This window comes from Lepidothrix coronata, unplaced genomic scaffold, assembly GCF_001604755.1.
Source record: "Lepidothrix coronata isolate B3197 unplaced genomic scaffold, Lepidothrix_coronata-1.0 Scaffold117, whole genome shotgun sequence".
In the NCBI taxonomy this organism is placed as follows: domain Eukaryota; kingdom Metazoa; phylum Chordata; class Aves; order Passeriformes; family Pipridae; genus Lepidothrix; species Lepidothrix coronata.
Window position 1 is genome coordinate 1,522,602 of NW_016690297.1, and position 23,406 is coordinate 1,546,007.

General features: G+C 43.4%; 1 long non-coding RNA gene across 1 annotated transcript in view; it reads right to left on the reverse strand.

Moving 5' to 3' along the window:
* Positions 1-23,406, reverse strand: part of LOC108502367 — a 99,263-nt gene that overhangs the window by 52,212 nt on the left and 23,645 nt on the right. The gene's annotated exons all lie outside the window — the stretch shown is intronic.

Genomic DNA, 23,406 nt, shown 5'->3' on the forward strand with positions numbered 1-23,406 from the left:
CACCTTGAAGCCAAACATATTAGTCTCAACTTAAAAGAACACTGGGATCTGTTGTCCTTCAAATGAGTGACATGTGGTGGAAAACTTGGAGAGTATATACCCCCTAATCTACAGACAGCTTTACTGAAGGCCAGGAGGAAATCAGTCATGAATTAAGGGATACAGGTAGCGAGTAAACAGGTCATTATCATCTAACACTTGTTTATTCGATGGCCTAATGTCCTCTGCCACTGGGAAAGCATCAGAAATTAAGGCAATTCTGCTCTTTCTTAAGATATCGAGAAGGAAAATTGTACTAATAGGATGACGATCCTTATGCCCCTATGGCATAAGCCTGTAAATTTCCTGGTGTAAATCCTTATTCCGAAAGACCTAAGGACTTCTCAACAGATTTCTTAGGGCTGTGGTCTGGAGAAAAGGTTCTACTCTGCCAGACACGGGGATTTAATGTGTGGAAAGATAGGCTGGCTGGCTGTAAACCCTGGCTTGCCCCAGTTCTCAGTGTCACCCTCCTCACCTCCTTCTGACAGCCAGTGTTGACCTGGCCTTTCTTACCCTTTCTTTCATGTCCTTTTCATTTTGGCACCTTATCTGACATTCCTGATTCTCCATGTACATTCATACAGCTGTGACTTTTCTTCCCTTCCCTCCCCTGCTCCATCAGGCAAATTCATTAACAATTAAGCAGTGGATCCTGGAATGTAAACCACCAGCCTTAAACACAAGTCTGACAGTAGTGAAAAAGCAAGTTTGAGCTCCTTCACTCCCTGTAACATCTTCTCAAATACTGAAGCCCCATAAGTGCTGCCAGGTCCCTGTCCCTACCAGGAGGGCTCAATGCAGGATAACCCACAGACCTGTGAAGGTTGGTGGGTCACCATCCCAACTAGGAGGGCTCCAACTATTCCTAAGGGAGTTGCAATCATCTTTCAGTCTGAGGACAGCTTTGAGCATAAGAGCACTAATAATGGCTTTAACTAAAGCACAGATGGACACACCTAGTGCCATGCAGTGGGGGTGCCACACTGGCATGTCCCATCATGCTGCTGGGGTGGGAGGTTCTCAGTGGAATGCTGGAATGGTGAAAAAGAGCTAAGAAACTGCCTTCTCCTGAACTGATGGGGCTCCTCTATTTCTTCATGCTGCAGGGAAGTTGAGAGGAGGGGACCAGAAAGCCATCTCACTCAGGCATAGTGTCAGACAGAAAAGGGACAGAAGGTACAACTGTTCCGGGTCCCTACCTCAAGTGGCAGAGAGGGTCCTTCATCCACTCTGGGAAAAGTCTGTGCTCCCCATCCACACCCTGACATCCTGCAGTCCATCCACAGAGTCCTGTCACTCAGTATGACATCTTGGAGACCCTGCCCTGTGCTGCAGTGACTTCCCAACAGGAAAACTCACCTTGCTGCCCACCAGTTACAGCTACTCAATCCACATGGGCCATGCCCAGTGTCTAAACAGACGCAGGGGGTTCTTCTATGGAAAACCTTCAGTGACCTTCCTCCCACATCAGCAGTGACCCCATGAGTCTTCCTTGGAAGAGGTAGCTGCAGAACTACTGCAGTTTCTGTGTCACCACAAGGATAGGCTGCAGGGATAAATGTCCTTGTATTGTCCCAGAGTGCAGCTCTGCACAGCCAGTTCTTCCTCCAAAACACTGTTTCTAGTAGACAGAGTCTGTAAATCAGTCTCTTCTACTGACTTGGCTCTCCTAACTGCAGCAAACATGGGGAATCACCTTCCTATCTCAAATTCACTTTAAGACCTTCTTTTAGCGTATTGGCCAGTGAAAGGGCAAAAGCTGGGGCACAGAAGACAAAGGGGAAAGCAAAGTTCTCTGTTGAGCCAGATGGACAAAAGCCACAGTGCTCTGCCAGTCTCACAAGGTTCTTGCAGTAGTCTCTGGATGCTGCATCACCACTTCACCTTCAGGCTGTTCATGCCTCCTTTCACCTTGTGCCACACTCATGTGTGAGCTCACCCAGCTATTGCTTATGCAGTGCACTCCCTCATAAAACATGCAACAAACGTCCCATGGCAGCCCCCTCTGCTGCACACTGAGCTGGGGCTCTTCCAAGTGGGTCTGTGGACTGCTCCCTTTTTAGCTTCACCTTATGGAAGGGAAAGGAATCCAGTTGAAACTCTGCTTGGGGTCTCTGCATTCTCCATTTGTCAAGCCTTTTTCATTTTCAGGTCTTTAAGAGCTCCAGAGGCAATTATACAGGTCTCTCACTGTTTCCAATCTGTCTTCTGCATCAGAAGAATTTGCCTTTAAAATAGGCTTAGTTACTGCCAGCTTTCCTGCATTCCTTTGTCCCTGAGATTATTTTCCTCAGAGACCTTACTTACCAGTTCCCCAAGTTTGCGGAAGTCTACTTTTTTGGAGTCATTATCCATATTCAGCTGGTCTAGCTTTTTCCCTTGGAATAATGAACTTTATCATTTCATGCTTGCTTTCATCCAAATTACCACCCAGCCTTTAGACTGTCAGGTTGTTCTTCTCTGCTAGTCAGAAATAGGTTTAAAGTAGTTGCTCACCTGCCCATTTCTTCTCACTTTCTGAAACAACATCATCTTCACCACATCCAGGAACATAACAGCTAATCTATATCTAGCTGTGTTGCTCTTGGTAGAGGTATCAAAATAATTATCACATCTTTCTACTAAAAGAGCTGTCCTACTGATGTATCTTCCTGTTGCTCCAAAGAAAAAAACATAGCCACTACCTGTCCCTATGAGTTGATCAATATCAGATTCAAAACCCATTATAATTGTCACTGGTTTTCTTCCTTTGCCAGAAATGTTCAACAGGTCTCTCTTCTGTTCCTTTGCAAACACCAGTGCTTGGTACCCAGTGCCTCCCTTCTCCTCCCCTGCATCTCCAGGACAAACGACATCCTTCTATACCTTCCACACGTTCCCATGGTGTGCCCCACAAGACTGCCCTTAAGGCTTACAGTTCTGCTGCCATGTATTATTGATTTTATTACTTTCTTTTAGGAATAAAATGGATAAAAGTTTAATAGACTTAAATGATACAAAAATTTTGGTAAGACAGAGAATGACAGAATATCCCGAATTGGAAGGGACCCACAAGGATCATTGAGTCCAGCTCCTGAAGGGACGTAGGAAGGGCTTGGTCTCCAAAAAGTTGCATGTAGGGGTAAATGGAAGACTAACATAGTCAATAAAAACCAAAACCAAAACCCAAACCAAAAAACACAAACAAACAAACAAACAAACCAAAACAAACAAGAAAACCCAACACCCTTAGTTTTGGTATCCAGGTTGCTGAAAAGCTGGAAATCCTGCATTGCAACAGATAGACAAAACCACTACGTAATTTCTTGGACAGACCCCCACATACAGGTTTCTTCTGGATTAACTGCCAACTGATTTAACAGCAGCATGACTGTGGAATCCCCTTGTATATTAGAGAGAAGGAGTGGACTAAAGGGCTGCAGCTCCTCATTGACCATATGAGGAAAACCTCCTTTTTTCATAACACATTTTTTCCCATGAAAGGGAAGAATGAAAGCTAACAGATGCTTTCTTCATGAAAACTCTATTTCCTTAGTGTTTCTTTTCAGAAGTGAAGCATGCAATTCCTCCTGGCCAGACAGACCTTTCACGTGCGGTATAAATCTACTGCATCTCTTGGAAGAGGGTTTGGAAGCCTTCCTAGCAGGGAAAATATCTACAGCAGTTCCCACTGGATTAAACCCACTTCTGTTCTCCATTTCAGTAGATTAAGGTGGGTGATCTGCACAATCTGTACCTTCTATAGGTTTTCTAGATGTCATTGCTTTCATGGACTTTTATAGATGTTCACTTTTCCTGTGAGCATTTTTGCCCCTGTGTCTTTAGACATATTTAATCTTCCTCTCCTCTGCTCCACCCCAGAAATGGCTGCATTGAGCAAGTTGCTGACTGAAGTTACGTGTGAAGTACTTGATCTCTTAGGATAAAAGGTGCAATTTGAATGCAAAACACTGAAAGCTTCCCACTTCTAATGGTTTTGCTTTCCCACGCTGGAAAATATCTAGAATGTTTATTTCCATTTTTATTTTGTTTCCGCTTTTGTGGTTCTTACCAAACTGAGGAATGCATGTCATCTGAGTGAGGGGAAGAGCTATGTGAGCCTCAACTCAGACTCCAACGTGCCAGATAACTCCTGGTCTGAGTAATGGTGGCAACCAGCTTCCAAATTCTGAATAAATCTGACCTTAGAGGGCATCACAATTACCATTCAAACTTTGTAGTGTGTAGGGTTAGAAGGAATATCTGCAAGTTAACTAATCCAATCCCTTACCCTCAGGAAAAATTTAACCCTCTCTCTGACTGTTCCATCTGTTCTTACCCACCAGTAGTCTTTCACTGGGCTCTTAGATCACTAACAGGCGATAACCAAGATAGCCAAGTCCATATTCACAGCACTCTGCCCTTTCCAAACACCACATGAGTTTGCTACAGACATTTTATGCCCTGGGATGACATAACAAATAGTCAGACAAACCACTCAGAGTGCAGCAAGAACCACACCATCTTGGGACTGTGTCATGGTTTAGGAATGGTATTCTCCAATTTAGTGTTCCCACTTAAACCACTCCAAAACACGCCCTGCTCACTCCCTCTCCCCTCTCCCTCCCCTGTGGGAGCTGGAGGGGAGAATTGGAGGCCCAAAAGGTAAAGATCAGGAGTTGCAATAAGAATGATTTACTAGAAACAGCAGAGATAAGAAAACAAACTGTAACAGCAACAATACTAATAAAAGAGCATACAAGAAATGAAGGATTCACAAGTGAGTTCTCACCCCCAACAATACCCAACCGCTGCCACACTACCCATGGGGAAGGGAGCCCTTCCCCTGTACCCAGAAAATAAAGTGATGTAATATAGAACAACCTCCAGGTCCCAGACTTGCCCCCTCCTGCCCTCCTGGCTACTGCAAAAATTAACCCTGTCCTGGTTGGAGCCAGGACAGGTTGGCACTGCAGCCCTCAAGGAGACACACATGGCAGCAGACACCACTGTCATTTGGGAAGGAGTGACTGCTTTGCAGATGCCCAGCAATTGAAACAACCTGCATGAAACAGGTCTGCCACCATGGGGGACTGATATGATCTCACTGTGCAGCCCCAAATCCTATTGTTCTGCCAGCAGAGGCACACACACAATCTTCTCACCAAGAACTGCTGTGCCCAGCACCCACTGCCCCAGTACCCAGGGGAGGCTTGCCTGGCTCCCTCACCCAGCAGCATTCGCAGCTGGACTTTGGATTCTGTCTCGGGTTGCTTGGCACGTAGTGATCTTTAATCACAACCAGTCAAAGTCTCTCTCAGATTATTTCATTTGCCTGCCTGTAGCTCCACAGTAAAATACATATGTTATCATCGTCGTTTTCTCATTTTGTTCCGTTGCAAGAGTCTCAGATGGGGCCGGGTGTTCTGGGCTTTGATGTGCGGTTTTTTAAAGTGCATGAGAACTATATTTAGTTTCAGTTCACTTGCAGTGTCAGGCTTCCCTGTCGTGGCCCTCTGCCTTTACCTTGGCAGTGTTACAAGATCCAATTATGGCTTAAAAATCTGGCTGTGGAGAAGCAAAACTGCTGGCTTTTTCTTCATTACTAAACAAGGACCTTCTGTTGTCCACAACACGTGTCTGACGTGAAACCATTTAGGGGGCCCTTGAAGAGGCAGTTCTGCTGCTGTCCTGCCTTCATGATCTCTTGAAGTCCTCAAAATCTTAAAGATTTTCCTGCTATAAAAGCCCATGAAGCCTTTGGTGTAAAAACAGAACTGAGTTCCCGTTTGCTCATCTCTTCTTTCACTTCCAGTCTGACCTGTCAGACAGAAATCCTACTTTACAAAAAAAAAAAAAAAAAAAAAAGGGGGGGGGATGGAAGTGGGAGCACTCATTTGAAGCCAAATAACCTGTTACAGATTCATCCACTTACCCTATGGGCTGAATTGTAGTACTCTGCCTTAGAGCCAACACAATGAAACAACATTTCTCAGAGAATACAAAAGGATTTTTTTTCCCCTTGGTTTTCCAGCACTATTTACAGTAGCTTTTATGTTACACTGGTTAAGAGTTAACTTCTAGCTAACACATATTAGGTTCATCCTCAAAGCAAAACATTTTCTTCTCTGACACTGGAAGTGAAGAATATGTTTGTTTTAAAGTGACTGTCTCATTAATATATTTAATTGAATTATACACCCTATAAAGAAATATTGTCCCATTGTTAACATATACTAAAGTAAAATCCAAGAAAAACTTCTGGAGGAAATAACACAGTGAAAAGCCGGCTCTGTCTGCACTTTGCATCTTTTTTTTTTTTTTGAGTAGTGCTTTATGTTTCCTTGAACATAAAGGAGATACTGTCAGCCCAAAATTTTAAGAGTTTTATTTTCCAGATCAAAAGAAAAATAAGGGAATTCGTGCTAGTTTCTCCTTGAAAATGGGTTTGGAGTATTTTAATCTGTGACCATGTTTCTCTGGTTGAAATCCACTACCAATGGTTTACAATAAAAACCTTTTTCATTCGCTTGACACATAAATGTCATGGGAGAAACTCCCAAGTGATCTCTAACAAAATTGTAAAGCCACCAATCAAGAGCCCTGTTTAGGACTAAGAGCAAGTCAAGCTCCTGATGTCATCTTCCTCAAGGTAGCCATCCCCAAGGCACCACAAGTAGGTGGAGCAGCACTCTCTGGTCACTTCGCCCTCAAAGCATAGGGGGACACTTGGAGTATCAGGATACTTCCCCAACTCACATAGGCCTGGCTACACACAGAAATTGTCAGCCCTTAATGCTCAAATTGGTTGATGAGCACTTTATGCTGATTTAGCTTAATTTGGGAACAAACTCAATTAAGCTGAATCAATGTTATATACTAAAGGGGTTGCACCGATTTAACCAAATTAATTTAGAAACCTATTTAGTTAAATTGTAACAATTTGTGTAGTAGACAAACCTCCATTTAGCACACACTCCTTCACTGAGTTCGTTTGAAAGAATAAAACCCCTTGCAGATTACGCCTCCTTGTACCCTTGCCTAAGGCACTGCGTCACAAAGGCAGATGTATGTGCATGTATGGGCACATAGGTGCACACGTACACCCATCATTTCTTACAGACCCCTCCTTCAGTCAAATTTTCCCATTTTGCCTAATATCCGGCAAAGGTGACTCAGCCCAAGTCCTTAATATTTTAAAGAAATGTAGGTGGTTAAATTTATGTTTGTGCTCATGAACACTGAGTAGTTTTATTTTGGTTCACACTTCACAAGTAAATCAGCAACAGCCTCAAGAAGGGGAGACTGAGGGATGACCTCAGAGAAGTCCACAGCTTCCTCATGAGGGGAAGCGGAGGAGCAGGCACCAACCTCTTCTCTCTGCTGATAGGACCCGAGGGAATAGCGTGAACCTGCATCAGGAGAGTTTAGGCTGGATATTAGTAAAAATGTTTGGACAACACTCCCAGTCACATGGTGTGATTCCTGGGGCTCTCCTGTGCAGGACCAGGTGTTGGACTCGATGACCCTTGTGGGTCCCTTCTGACTCAGGTTATTCTATGATTCTATGCTTCTATGATCTGCAGAAGACCTATTTTCCTTTCTTTTTACATCTCTTTTCCTCCAGCACAGCTGAAGGGATATGCACACTGTAATAGGCCCTTGGAAGCTGTGATCCCTCAGCTGCTCTGCTCAATGATGATGTCCCAGCAAGCACAGGGCAGGATAGGGACCTCAGCACTCTCAACTCCTCAGGACAGGACAAGGAACAGGCAAGGGCAAACATGCTTATATTAGTCCTTGTTGTGCTGGCTGGTGCTGCCACTTTGTGCTTCTTCTCTATTTGAGGTGGGGTCAGGATCTACTCATCATCTCCTCCCAGCTTCTGGTCACAGGTGAGACAAGGAACAACAGAATGCTACCCCCCATCAGATGGCATTGGTGGGAAAGAGGAGCAGATGTCCCTCTGTCAGCCCTAGTGGCATTTCCAGGGCAGATCTGAGGGTGAACAAGTAAGACAATTTCCATTGTCACGAAATCACACGAAGCCCAAATCTCTTTCTGCATTGGCCATTCATGCAAAAGCAGCACATCTCAAGTCCCCTTCACAGGGATGAATTAGTTCCTTCCTACCATGCCTATACCAAACACACAGGGAATTGCAGAGCCCAGCTACCTGGGCTATGAACCCCCACCAGCTTTCTAAGGCAGAAAATTTTTCTGCTGGCATAGTGGTCAATGTATTGTCCCTTCATTCTCCTCAAAAGATCTCTCCCTAAAATATCATAAAAGAAGTTCTAACCAAATAAGTTTAAATATAAATCCCAGCCTTTATTTTTGTTTCCTACTTTATAGCACTACAATACTGAAATGTAACACTGGAAACATGGTCCTGGCTCTCTTCTTATTCTGCTGAAGCAGAACCCTGGGTGAGCATCCCTCCATCGCCTGTGCTGCTCCCGTGCCGCGTGCTTTGATACGGCTGGGTGCTGATAAAATTGCAGTTAGCAGGAGCAATATCCCTGTCCTCTTCTCAGTGATTTCAGCTTCCCAAGGATTAAAGTGGTTTCTCGGAAGGAACCTCAGTATATAGCGCAACACCAAAGCTCAGCGAGGACAGAAACATCCTTTGTTGTGCAAAGTTATGACAGGAAATAACACTGCGTTGGACTGATAAGCCTTCAGCATTCACCTGCTGCATATCAAATGTTTGGGAAAGGTGTGTAGCAGGACATTCGAAGTCAGCTATTCAACACCAAATCTTTATAGCAGCTTTGTAGATGGCAGGCTTCTGGGTGCAAATAAACTTATATCTCTCCCACAAAGAAAGTTTGAAAAGTGTATTGATAATGCCTTGGTAAAAAGACTGCCTGACTGCATTAGTATTAAAACTGCTTCCATCCCTGCCAAAAACAAGCCTATGATGAAACAAACGCCACTTTATTTTTAATACTACGGCAGTTCTGTGTTGAAATATTTTTTCAGATTGCCAGACACTGTGCTTGTGATCAGATCCTGTTGGATCACAGAGGTTTCTAAGCTGCCTGTCAGTATTTACATAGTGTGAGCGTCTGTTGTGTTTCATATGGGATTAAGTATAATCAAAATTCATGTTACCCTTTGCAAGCTAGCATCAGAGGAAAGCATGCATATTTCAGCTAATTAATTAACAGGATGGATGTGCTAACGTGAGCCTCTTGAGACTCAGGTTAATAACCCACTAAGGGTCGTATTTGCAAGTGGCAAAGCTTCTGTGGCTATACAGTGAGCCATAAATTATGGGTGAGGCCATTTTCTTTTCCAGTCCTGACTGTCTAGATACAGGGGGTTGTTATGGCTCTGCTTTCACAGGAGGGTGGAGTTTGGGTTTCTTCCTTGTATCACTCCTGTTTCTTTCTGTGTAACTAATTAAAACCCTCTAAATGGCACTGATCACAGTGTGAGGAAACACAAGAATCTCTTTTTCACCCACTCAGAGGAGGCATGGAAGCTATGAGGCCTTCATTATCTAATGCTTCCCTGGTGTTGTTAAGTTGGGGACTGAAATTAATTTGCAAGCATCACACCAAGCCATGCCCATGTCACTGTGAAGAAACAGCAAAGTGATATGCTGTGGAGACACACTGGTTTTGCAGAGGCCTGTTGCCAGCTGAAGACTGACCCTGTTGGAGGTCATCTTCCTATCTCTGCTGTCAGTGAGTCACTGAGCATCTGAACCTACAGGGACGGGGACAGTCCGCCCTTTCACTTGATGAAGGTCTCTCCTTGTATCTCCTACAAGCTAAGCTGTGGAAGTGGGAACAAGCTGAGCGGTGGAACCCACCTGTAGCATCCCTAGACCCAATTCCCAGATGGGCACACTGAGCCTGAGGCCAAATCTAGGTTCAGCTACAAAATTCAGATGAGAAGCTGAGAGCTGCTGCATCACCTATCCACACTCCCTGTTCTGTAGAACACTTCACAGATCTTCAAGTCTTTGTAAACCACCAGTTAGCCAAGATTTTGAGTGTCTCTTGAGAGAAGCTGGTGAAGGCCAAGCATGAGATAACAGCAGACTCTCCTCTGCTTTCCTACACACGGCCCACAGCATGAACCTATGAAAAAAAGACAAGTCCTTCTGCAAAAAGCAAGAAGTTTGCACATCCTTTTTAACACATTTTAATTACAAGAGAGGTGCAAAATAAATACTGACAGGGCTACATGCAGCCAGCAGAGGTGGGGAGCGGGCTCTCCTTAGCAGTTGGACTCAATGGTCTTGGAGGTCTTTTCCAACACTGATGATTCTGTGATCCTGCCCTGGCATGCTCAGGGGTGTCTACCACAGGTTACATGCACAGGTTCCTCACAGAACCATGAGCCTCCATGCAAGAGCAGAGCTTGAGGGGAGGCTAGAGCAGCTGGAAGAAGGGTGTCAGGACCCTTTTAGGAAATCTGGCTCATCAGTGGTCTTCGAGGGAGAGAAAAGCTGGAAAATGGAAGAAGCAGAAAATCTTGGATGGTGATTGCTCTGCTGCTGGACTCTTGCTGCCCTTTTCTTCCCAAAGAGCACAATAGGTACAGAACCAAGCCATGAGCCTGGGCCACATCCCTCTCTGGACTGTTGGGTCTGGGGTTACAGCTGTGCTGGCAGCCTGTCCTGCAATGGTTTTGGAAGGGATAAGAGTGTTTCCCACTGGGATGGCTCATAGGCAATGATCTCAGGCAGGATCAGTGGAACCCTGTGCTGAAGGAATCTTGCAGAGACACACAGCTCCACGCCAGCTGGGCTGCCTTATCATCACCTCCCTCTGCAGAGATCCTCCAGGCTTACACACACCCTGGATGTGTGGGAGATGGGGTATAAGGGATGTTGAGTTTCTCAGGCTTCTCACTCCTCCAGCCCAGGTCTCTCCACCAGAAAGTCCTCATTATTTGGGGAAATTGCAAATCCATGGTGTAACCTCTTCAGTGACAACACGGGAGGAGGGAACAGCCTCTAATAAAACAGAACGCTCCAGCATATAATCTGAGGTGTTCATTTCAACTAGGGATGAGCTCCATTACTCCTTAAATTTTATAGCAACTGTAGGTCTCAGCTCCTATGAAGTGTTAGACTGCACAACAGGAGATGCCTGAAAAGTCTGGTGGAAAGAGTGGGTGAAATTGCACAACACATTCATCAATGAAGTGCCTAGGGTCAGAGTTTGTTTGAACAGGTCTCTGGCTACAACCAAGAGGCTTATGGATCTTGCCTTGAGGAACAGAGCAATTCAAAATGCCACTGAACACATTTTTCCCACAGCATTTAATTCCTTCTTAGTCCTGTTTGGAGTTGGTGAGTTAATGGCCTTATCACTTGTAACACAATGTCCCAGCATAAGCACCAGGGAGAGTGGGAAACAGTACTGTTCATCACTGCTGAGCTGTCATTTATCTGTATAAACAGGAGCACACTGGGTTACGAAGACATGCCTGAGTTGAAAATTGAGGAAAATGAGATCTTAGTCCTCTCATTTACCCACACTTTTGAGATAGAACTCAATAGCACATAGATGCACATCTGCCTTAAGAGGTGTGTTGCACCACAGATAAGCTTTCCATTCTCCTACAGGAGTGTGGGGAGTTTGAAGATGCAGGGCATAGGCAAGCAAACCAACCCAAATATTGCAGTTAAATCCCATGGTTGCTATTCCTCCTTTTCGTGCTCATTACCTTTTGCAGGGCAGTTCATATCTGCAATTCAGTGGATCAGCTGCCCACCAAGCCACTCTGACCGGGCTTAGGGAGATGACTCAGCAGTAACTGTATTTCCTTATCCCACCAGGATCCCATCAGACCTCAAAGAAACAGGTGCTGTTGAAGCATCCCTCCCAAGAAACATGCTCAAGAGCTTCTATCAAACATGTCCTTCACACACTTCTAAATGGAGATGGTGTTTCTAGCTGCAGCCTGGAGAAGTCACAAACTCCTGACTAGTTTCTCAAAAGGCTGCGTTTAGTGATCTCTATCTCACTGAACACTTCAGTAAGGTGCTGGGCATCCACCAGCAATAGTAGGGGGGGTCATCAACTAATCACCAGTCTCTTCCCATGCCCTGAAGTTGCCAACCCTCCAGATCTAGCAGTGCAAATGTACAAGAGTTGCTCCCTACAGCTGTCTCATCTGCTCACATCTGCAGGCATGTGCTCTCAGCAAACGGTTGTGTTCCTTTCTCTTTCTCTCTGCCCCAACTGCACAGTCCAGTCCTTTCCTCTACCAGTTCTGGTGCTCACCTAACCCTTTTGAAGAGCTGATTTGACTCATTCACTTAGCAAAAAGTTCATGCATGGATGTGACCAGCACCTGAGCCTAGTACAAGAGAAACAACAGGAGTGTCTGCTCATGTTAGTGGTAAAAGTGGGTGACTTCACTTAGTGACAGTAAATTGGTGTAATCCATACCACCAACCCACTGATATATTAACCTTCCTCTTCCAAAAACACACAGTTCAGAAAATCAGTCATTCAATCAATAGATAAATAAATAAATGTTGCTTACATTATTAAGTTTAAACCCCGTCATTTGGTGGAGAGGAAAGTTCAGGTTAGGAAGCGAGTTATTTCAGGAGGAATTGGGATGGGAGTACTCAGAGCAGTGAAGATAATCATGACAAGCAGACAGAGACAATAACCTCCCACCCTGGCTCAATTCTATCTGGAATAACATGTCTGATCACAGCCTAAGACCACAGATGAAAAGCTAGAGGTATGAGTTTACCTATCCCACACACCAGTCATCAAGCCCGGCCACATTCTGCTGCAGCACACCTCTGAGAAACCATTCTAACCATGCCGCAGCTGTGGTTTTGTTAGGCTTGGATTTGTAATCACAGGTTCAGCATTCACTCTGGAAGCAGCCTGTTGTATCTAATTTCAGGCAGTGCCCTGCCTAACAGTCACAAGCAAGGTGCCAGCTAAAGCTATGCAAGAAGGCTATCGTTAGAGCTGGAGAATAAGAGGTGTCGCAAGGAAAAGACCTTGGCAGCCCTGCTGGAGGACTACAGAGGTACATGCAGGCTGCAAATAATCACACTTACTATGATAGCCCAGCTTCACTGAAGTGCCAATGGAGTGGCAGAGGCTTTGCAAGTGAATCGGATCTTCACCACATCTGCAAGTTAGCACAGAAAATATGCTCCTGTTTCCACTGCATTTTTTCAGTTGTTACCATGATGAGGATGAATCTCAGATCTCCACCACCAATTGATTAAAGGAGGGTATAGAGGACAGTCTCCACCTCATTTGCCTATCAGTTGATTAGCACACAGGAATATGATGTGGATAAAGGCTTTTTTTCCATTTGATTGGTCTCTCAAAAGCAGGTTCTGAAAACAGATTTCTTACCTGAAAGAAATGAAGAAGTACAGCCACTGATGCCCTCCGTCACAGAGCAGCTCTTTGCATGGGAGTGGGGAATAGAAGGGCAACCTCTGCCTCACTTGAATTTCCAGCCACATGGATACTTAAGAAGGCCAAAAAAAGGAACCTTCCACCTATTTCATAGTTGGGTGTGAAAAGTGAGCACCATGCTAATGGCCAGTACAGCTTTAATGGTACAAGGTACCAAAAAGATCCCGAGTGCTTTTAGAAAGAACCAAGCACGTGATTCAGTAGCTATAACAAAACTCCAGACATTTGATTTCCATCTGATCCTCCACTATCTTAGTGTCATCTGCTTGATAAGATACTCAGAGTTATTTTGAAGTGCCACAGCACAATGTGTGAAAGGCACCTCCTTTCAATCTGGAAACAAAACATTTTGTGACCAATGCCTGGGTTTTATTTATAAATATATATACACACACGCACATATATATGCCATCAGCCTTTAGCTAGACACATATGAGTCCTGCTGCCTGGATGGGCCCCTGCTGTTGTTAATGGAATTCTGTGCACCCATGAAAGACTTCCTGCACAGATTGGATTCCTTGACAAGAGCCTAAATGTAACATAAACTCTGTGCAGATACAGGACTCATTGTTCATAAAGAACCCCAAGTTGTCTGGAAGGGCAATGCATCATACTACTTCCTCAGCCTAATTCTGGTTGTTCTCTGCAGCAGTGCACTTCCATTAATGTCACTGGAGTTAAATCACTGTAAAATAAGGAAAAGAATTTTTTTTTACTTAGTTGAAACTGATCAACAGACTTGGGTGTACATCACTGACCTTAATGACAGTGTTTTTGCAAAATATGCAAGAGGCACCCAGTTATACAGGTGTATGTATACAACCTCAGCCAGCAACTAAGTACCACACAGCCACTCACTGCTACCTGCTCCTCCTGCCTCCAGTGGGATGGGGAGGAGAATCAGAAAAAGGTAAAATCTGTGGGTTAAGATAAGAACAGTTTAAAAAGACAAATAAAGTTTTTAATAATAATGATGATGATAATAATAATAAGAATAGTAATTGTAGATAAAAGAGAGAGAGGAATAAAACACAAGAAAGACAAGTGATGCACAATACAATAGCTGACCACTCACTGATAGATGTCCAGCCCATCCCCAAGCAGTGATCAGCCCCTCCTAACCAACTCCTCCCATTTTATACACTGAGCAGGAATATGGTATGGAATATCCCTTTGGCCAGTTCAGGTCAGCTCTCCTGGCCATACTCCCTCCCAGCTTTTGGTGCACCTCCTCACTGGCAGAGCACGGGACACTGAGAAGGCCTTGACTCAGAGTAAGCACTGCTTAGCAACAACTGAAACACCAGTGCATTATCAACTTTATTCTCATATGAAATCAAAAACACACCAGCTACTAGGAAGAAAATTATCTCTATCCCAGCTGAAACCAAGAAACATGCCATGAAAAGCAAGCTTAGTTGTTATGAAGGTTTTGTGCACCAGAGTCCTTCTAAGTTATGTAAGGTGCAACCAGGAATCAGTTCCCACACTGAACAGCTAATGTAATATAAATTTAAAATGGAGAGAGGGCAGATTCATGAGATATAGCAAATACCAAGAGATGATTAGACAAATAGTGGTCTGAGGGATGGGAGACTTAGCTCACCAGCTGCTTAATGCTCACATGATGCACTGACCCAGAAAATTTATGTCTTCGCAGGGATAACTGTCCCACTCTACACATGGTGTGTATATTAATAAGTAAGTAAAGTCATACATAAGTAAGCCAAACATAGGAGCAATGTTGCTTAATGGCAGGTGTCACCTGTTAAGTCAGAGAAAATCTAGGTGGTCATGGCCACATCTCCAAGAAGAGCTACAGCTGTACAAACAGTTGGGCAGGTGAAGCCTGCGAGTTCTCTGGAAATATCAGGAGGATTATGCAATCCTACTGCAAATGTTTTGGAAACAGTGTTCATTCTTTTTTCTGTTCACTCAGCAGGGATTACTGGCACAGTAACTTCATCTATCATTTACACAAGGAGATAAGGGCAAGGAAGGTGTAGAACAGATCAAGTATCTCTCCTTTCCCTGCTCTCACACTTCCTCCACTGCAAATTTAAAAGACGCACAGTACAGCTCATGTGAGCACCTCTTATCTAGTTAATACAGGGCAGGAGAATGTTGAATTGGTTTATTACTTCCTGCAGCTGTACCACCTGAAGCTCTGATCTATCTCATCAAATATCATAAATGGCTGTAACGATGGACAGACGTGGACCTGCCTACCAGAAAGGGACCTCTAGAGAACCTACAAACAGCATGGGGGTCTCTGTAGTTGGAAGCATTTTGCTGCCAGCTTTCAGAGGCCACAGGATCCAACATCCAGCAAGGACACTGGGCCCATATCCTGGGCTGCATCAAAAGAAGTGTGGCAGGCAAGTTGAGGGAGGTGTTTCTCCCCCTCTACACTGCCCTTGTGAGACCTTGTCTGGAGTACTGTGGTCTGCTCTGGGGCCTCCAACATAAGAAGGATATGGAACTGTTGGATCGAGTCCAGAGGACGCCAGTCAGATGATCAGAGGGCTGGAATGCCTCTCCTACAAAGACAGTCTGAGAGAGTTGGGTTTGTTCAGCCTGGAGAAGTGAAGACTCCAGGGAGACCTCACTGTGACCTTCCAGTACCTGAAGAGGCCTACAAGAGAACTGGAGAGGGCACGTAGTGATAGGACAAGGGGGGATGGCTTCAAACTGAAAGAGGGAAGATTTAGATTAGATATAAGGAAGAAATTGTTTCCTGTGAGAGTGATGAGGCACTGGAACAGGCTGCCCAGAGAAGTTGTGGATGCCCTGTCCCTGGAAGGGTTCAAGGTCAAGATGGACGGAGCTTTGAGCAACCTGGTCTAGCGAAAGGTGTCCCTGCCCTAGGAGGGTTGGAGCTGGATGATCTTTGGTCCCTTCCAACCCAAATCATTCTCTGATTCTACGACATAAGCAGACTGCTTATTACAAAAATATTTTGGTGAGTTTAGCCCATATCTCAGTGACCAAGGTATGGAACATGTTCACATTTATTCAACGAACTTTGTGCAGAAACACATATCAGGCCTTTGAGTGTCTTCACCTGGCCTGATAAATATTTCATTCTCTTTAGTTTCATAGAGCAAAGAGGAGACCTACAATGTGCATTAGGACCCTAAGTTTACCTAATTTTCAAAAATCTAATCAAGCAATTCCTAAATTCACTATGTGGTCAAAGAAGAGAAGGGCTCTAGAGGGAGATGCTGCTAATCAAAGTTTCCCACTTGGCTTTGTGCCCAGATGTAATTTGATCAAACTAACATCTTCCCCAGTCTCTGAGAGGTGAGGGGGCTTTGCTTCAGAGAAGATGACTCTGTACATCTCAAATTTCCAATTTGTGACAGTGTCAATTCAAGAAAAGGGCACTGAAACCCATGATGTTACATGTGATACAAGTGCAAATTATTATAAATACAAAGTGTGATTAGTTCTCTAATTGCTTATTGAAAAACCTCTAAACCTTCCACAGTGATGATAAAAAGCATATAGTGAACAGCGTTTCCCAAAAAAACAGCTATGTTCTCTTGAACAGCACTTTTTTTGTACATGATTTGGTTGACTCCCTCTCCCATCCCCAGAGGCTCTTCTTTGAGGGTGCTTGAGGAACCCACAGAGTAAGAGCCACTGACAATATTTACTGAGAGTCTGGTAGCAATCAAGCAACCTATATGTCTGTTTCTCATTATTAAATATTCCAAACTTTTATTGAGATTATTAGAACCTATTTAATGGCTCATTGATCTTAGAAACCATACAATTTTCCTGTTAGCCATTTCCATCTAAATATTTATGAAAGCAGTTCATATGAGAAATAACAAAAGACACAGAAAATGAGGAAGAGGGAGGCATTTCCTCAGATGCCTGGGAGCAAGATCTCTCCGTAACTCTAGCATAAACCAGTGGTGCAACTTGAAGGAAGCTGACTGAGAGACACAAAGCAAATCTGATGATGATGAAAGGAGAACTTGGTCACGTCTTTAAGGGAGTCTGCATAAATTTGGATACAAGGCTCTTTTCCATGATTAAAGAGAATATTTGTAACTACTCATTTCATTTCTTTTGGGTGTGGTAAGGAGTATTCCAGTTGAATCACTGCCTGGTATATACTGATTTATCTATTTTGAACTAGACTATAAGTCAAAAATCCAACACATTTTCCATCAGTTTACCAAAAGCACAGCTGTGGAGGAGGAAAAGAAATAATTTTGATTTCTTCTTTGGATGGAGTATTGATAGAATTTTGAGGAAGACATAGTTGTGAGAGCTTGGCAACAAATTGATGTAACCTGTATCTTCAGATCCTCTAAAACCCCTATATTTCTAGATAGTCTGAAGTCTGAGCTATCAACAGAGCAGAAATTAAGAAGATGGGACTGTTCTGTTTATCTAATTATGAGAGGGTAGTCCTGCTCCCAGAACTCTTCAATACATGTTGTTTGGGTGCAGTTCTCTGTACCAGTCAGAAAGTGCAAGCAAGTCAATGCAGGTAAGCACCCTCAGAAGAATGTGAAGAAGACACAGGCTATGGGGGCAGGTGCCCACTGTCTTGCTTCTGCTCTATGCATGTTCCATGAGAACAGACATGTGTAAGCCCAGTTGCATTAACGTGGCACTGAGCCCGAGTTAGATGCCTTGTCACTAGACAGGAATTATTGGCCCAGGCTAATACTACGATGCACAGCTCCCAGGCAGGATCTGGCTTGCACCCAGCTGGCTTGCAGCACTAGGAAAAAGGACATGAAAACTTTCTGACCCATCCACAAAGAAACACTGACATTCAAGGGCATAATCTTCAAAATTGCTGTCTCATTGTACAAACACCCTTAGTTTTCAGCTTAAAATTGTGTAGGTTTCTAATGTTCTGCTTGAGGGCTCTGTAGGAGTGTTGCACAATACCAAGAAGAGTGAAACTTGGCACCTAGTTCATTCCTAAACCTGATCAGGAATGTCAAAAGCCAGCTGTTCTTCATTTTGGAAAAGAGAGAAGGTGATAGTATGTACAACCTACCAGTGTTAGAAAGGTGAATCAACAACAACCAAAAATAATGTGAAGTTCACTTTTCTTACTTTTCCTTTGCTCCAAGGATAAAAGGCTTGAGCAGAATAGAAAGTAATTGCACACAGAATGCTGTGAAAGCTGATGTGGGACTGGTTATGTGCAATATACATAGGTATGATTTGGAATCTAAATATAGGAGTGACAAATCACTAGGGCTGGGAATTCTCCACTGACGTAGCCACTGTGATGCTAAAGAGCATGGCTCCAGCTAAATTAGGTCATGAGATATTAGCACCTTTCTCTTTGTGTTCCTTTTTCATAAGGAAATAAAATAACACAGGACCCACAGATAATAAGATTATAAAGCCAGTAATTTGAAACACATATAATGGAAGAACTGAAGTCATGTAGGTGCCTCCTCATACCATCCACACATATACATTAAGGAACACTCATTTTCCAGGAAGTTTAATCTCCAAAATTAGTTCTGAGGAATCTTGTCATGGCAATGTGAGAAATAACAAACATCCTACTGTCTTCTCCTCCCTTCTGATGGAATTTGTTCCTCCCAGAGTAAAACCACTGGAAAATGCACCTGTTTTCATGCAAAACATAGCAGTTTTGGTGGGAGCTGTTCTAAACCAAAATGCCAATCCTTGCAGAAAAATGACAGGATATGAGAACACATTTATTCCTGCTAATTCTCACTAAGGTGGGAAGGCGTAGACATGTCTGGTGGCATGCAGCAGGACAAGTAACTCTGGGATATACAGTGACATATGCACACTTGTTTGAGTGCCCCAAGTGAGTAAGATTCTGGGCATGAGGAAACCTGATCTTTTCAGACAGGAGCCTCCGGGAGGGGAAGGTGGACTAGCGACCAAACTGATGTACAATGTGTCCCTTGGTCTAAACTCTGCATTAAAATTTCCAGCTAAAGAACTCCAGTAATTCTTTGCCTGAAAAAAAACCAGAATGATTGGCTGCATGCATGCATCGGTGGAAGAAAGAAGCTCATCCCAGTTCCCCACAGTTCTCTGATATCACAGGATGGCACACTACAGTGCATGGTGGTAGCTCAGCTGAGCCAGCACCACCTCAGCTATTCCCTCTCCAGGCAAGGCTTCCAGGGTCTGCACTGCAGGAGGGCAGGGGCTTCAGGCTTGAGTGTTGAATTTGGACCATACTCAAAAGGAAGCATATAGATCCTGCACTGACCCCAGAAGACTGCAATGTTAGAGAACACAGCCTCTTTCTGTGGAACAGGCTCTTCTCTTTTACACCCAAAAATCTCAATTACATTATCAGGATGACACCACACAAACTCAGGATAGGGCTTGTGCCTGTAAGGCTCCCTTGTGTCAGTGCATGTGTTGCCTACTTACGCTTTTTCTCAATCAACTCAGTACTGATGAATTTGTCATCATCTGCTTTCTTTTTAAAATACAGCAAAGCTGAAGCAAGAACATGATTTTTCTATGTCTATGACATACAACAGACTTGAGTGATAAGCTACAGTATAAATAAAAGCAGGGAATCATAAGCAACGAACTTAGTAAATACTGGTTTTCAGATAGTACATTAGATATAAAGCCATTTAGTTGGAAGATAATAAAGTTAATACAACTAATAAGTAACTCTTGTAAAGAGTGTTGCAGACTTCATTGTCTGTGTTAAGTCTCAATCTCTACTCATTGAAACTCTGACCTTCCCCTAGGTCTCCTTCTGTAGCCTACAAAGAACGACTGGACTTTAAAGAACCTCCTCCTCTCTACATTTTGAAAATAGAGGATGTACATAACTAAACACAAGAACTACACTGGGTCAGACCAGAAGTCCATGGAGTGCTAGATCCTGTTCCTGGCAGGGGCTAAGAACAGGTAGAACAAAAAATAGATAACAAGATGGACATATAGGGATTCCTTCCCAGAGAAGTCCTGCAGCCTGGAAATTTTCCAGGTGGAAAATAAACACAGATTGTTCAGAACTGGCCTGCCCCAGAACTTCTGGTCTTCATATCTTCATTATGGTGGTACTGCTCTGCCATGCTCCAGACCATCTCTGCTCAGTCCTGTAGACACATATGACAAGACAAAAGCTGAGCACTTAGCTAGTGAGAGATTAGAGATGAGAAGGTAACCAGGACCACCTGGAGACCTGGGAGGATAACCTCATATCCTGACTCCCAGCCCCATGACAGCACAGTCCTTCCCAGCACACTGACTCCTCCATGCTTTTGCAGAAGCTGGTCAGCCAAGGCACATGCTCATTTTCCCATTTTGAGCCTCTCTGCTACTTGACACGTTCAAGACAAACACAATAAATCTCTACTGACAGATACAGTGAGCAGTGCTTATTCTTTGTACAGTTCCACTGAAATCTAGGCAAAGCATTACCAACATTGATGGAATTTCCCTTTCTGCTTGCTGAGTGAGGGAACAGACAGAGCCCAGCTTTGCTACAAGAGGTTGATTTCTCCACACCTAACTCTCATTGCTTTCTGAGGATATAAAGAGAAGAGGAAAACACATCTGTCACAAGAAAGGAGAGACACAGAGATAAGTTGCAGCACTCCTGTATGAACACCAGAGCTCCCAGTTCCATCACAGAAAAATGGGACAGACAGCAGGTGATACAAGTGCCTGAAGCCCTCCAAGTACCTCATTCCATGGCATACACCTGCAGAAAGGCTGTATATGTGTGTGTCTGAATTCTGAACAGCGACCACAGATTAACTGTTGCATTTTTGCTCATATGACAGTTTGATATTCAAGTCATCGTTCTTCCAGCCCTTTTCCCTCTTGGATGGGCTTGGAAATTAATGTTCCTTAGTGGGTCGGATCAAGCAGCACTCTGATTTTCAAATGTGGCTAGGCTTTCAAATGATATATAGACTTTGAGAGTTTGGAGGCTATACATTACAACTGGAAACCAGAAAATACCTTCTCTACCCTTTTTCCAGTTCTTTCTCCTGAAGAAGTTTTCCCAGATATTTTATGATTAGACAGATTGGAAGTACAATGGTCAGCACAATTTCTGCTTTTTTCATCTCTCACTTTTTCTTTTCAAGAACATGTTATATAGACTTCAAAAAAAAAATTAATTTTATAGCATAACGCAGCATTATACGGGAAAAAAACTCTGGAAATCATGGGAAATGTAAACATATAGAAGTGATAGTCATTGCATAATGTTTCAGTGTACAGCAGAGAGCACTGTTTGTATCTCCGTTAGATTAAATTTCCTTGCTGCCATTGAAGAGCTTGCTTAACAATATCAGTTAAGACCTCAGCCTTTGAAATCACTATTTTCATTTCCAGAAGAAGGAGAACAGGATGAAGATCAGTGTATTTCATCACGGATCTTCAGCAAGAGGCATGTATATGAGTTCTCTGGGATGTAATTTTTAGTGGTATCAAAACTGACAGAAAGATAAAAGAACTTAAAGGAAAAAATATACACATCTGCAAACGAGGTCCATCTTTTCAGTTGACAAGCACTGGAATTAAAAGAGAATACAGGAAAAAAAAATAGAAAGGGACCCATCCATACCTACCTCTTCAGAAAACTGACCATGTGAGAAAAAATTATCACGCACAGGAGACAGCCTCACTCTCAGAGCAGGCTGGCTGTGAGGAGATGAGCCATGGTGCCACTCGCCTCAGTGCACAAGTCTGCCCAGAGCCCTCTCACAGGGGTCCTTATTGGTAAATTGGGACCTCACAGCACACTCTGCACCCAGGAATGTCATCATGTTAGTAATAACACTTATTTGTATTGGGATAGGTTCCCAAAGGTCTGCCTTTCCAGGTCAAGGACCTCATTGTGTTTGGCGTAGTAGAGTGAGAAAATCTGTCCCTGAAGAGCTGACACTTTAAACAGAAAGTACTAGCTGCAGTGAGAACCCAAACTGAAATTCAGGAGATACTTCATTTCTTCATGTCATCATACCACTTGACAATGAGTGGTACAGAAAAATAATATGCTCAGACATATACTATAAATAATTTAATTCATAATTAAATGTTTGCGTGTCAGCTATCCTTAGATGTAGGTCTTCCAGCAACTACTGAAAACAGGAGTCTACTCTAAAAACAAATCAGTTAACACCTGAAGGCTGTAATCTGCACTAATGCAATCACTTAAATTAGTAACATTTTTCATTTCATTGTGTTTGTTTATATTCATTTTTTGGAGCTAAATTGGCCATGAATGATGAAGATATTGTAATTTGATTTCATACCAGATGTAATTGGGCCAACAGGGCATCATTTTATATGTCACTGCAAACAGCACTGCAGAAATGAAAGCATAGGAGGGTACTTGGATTTTTAAGCTTGAGAAAATGCTGAGCTGAGAAGTTCCTGTCTATGTTGATCCCCGAGCTCAAGAGAGGCTTGTGTCCAGTGTGACATTTCACGTGCACCACTAATACAGGCTCCTTAGTAGTCACTGGATAAAATCTATTCAAATGCATCAACTTCACAAATGTTTTTATTAAAGATCAGGCATGGACAAACTAAAAGGTTAACTCTGTCCTCTGGGTGTAGGGGGACAGGGAATAGCATCATCTAATCATGCTGCAATTCCTGGGGATCAGGCAGTTCAGCTGCTTAATAAAATGTAACATCTCTACTGAAAATTCAGAGATGTTTAAAGGGGTACCCTTAAAGCAGTAGTGTGCAGTATTTTATATTGAAATATTAGTTGATCCAGCTGAAATAGAGCTGGATTCTTTATACTTCTTCCTTTTCTCTACAATTTCCTCACGAGAGTGATCCTTTACTTGTGGCATCCATGCCATTAAAATTACCAGAGTGAACAAAAGCATACCATGGCAGTAAGAGGCTCCAGCTAGACAGGCATCCACCAGAACTGAAATCACCTTCATTATTTTTAAAATTTGCAATATGTCACTGACACGCTGAGAGCCGGCAT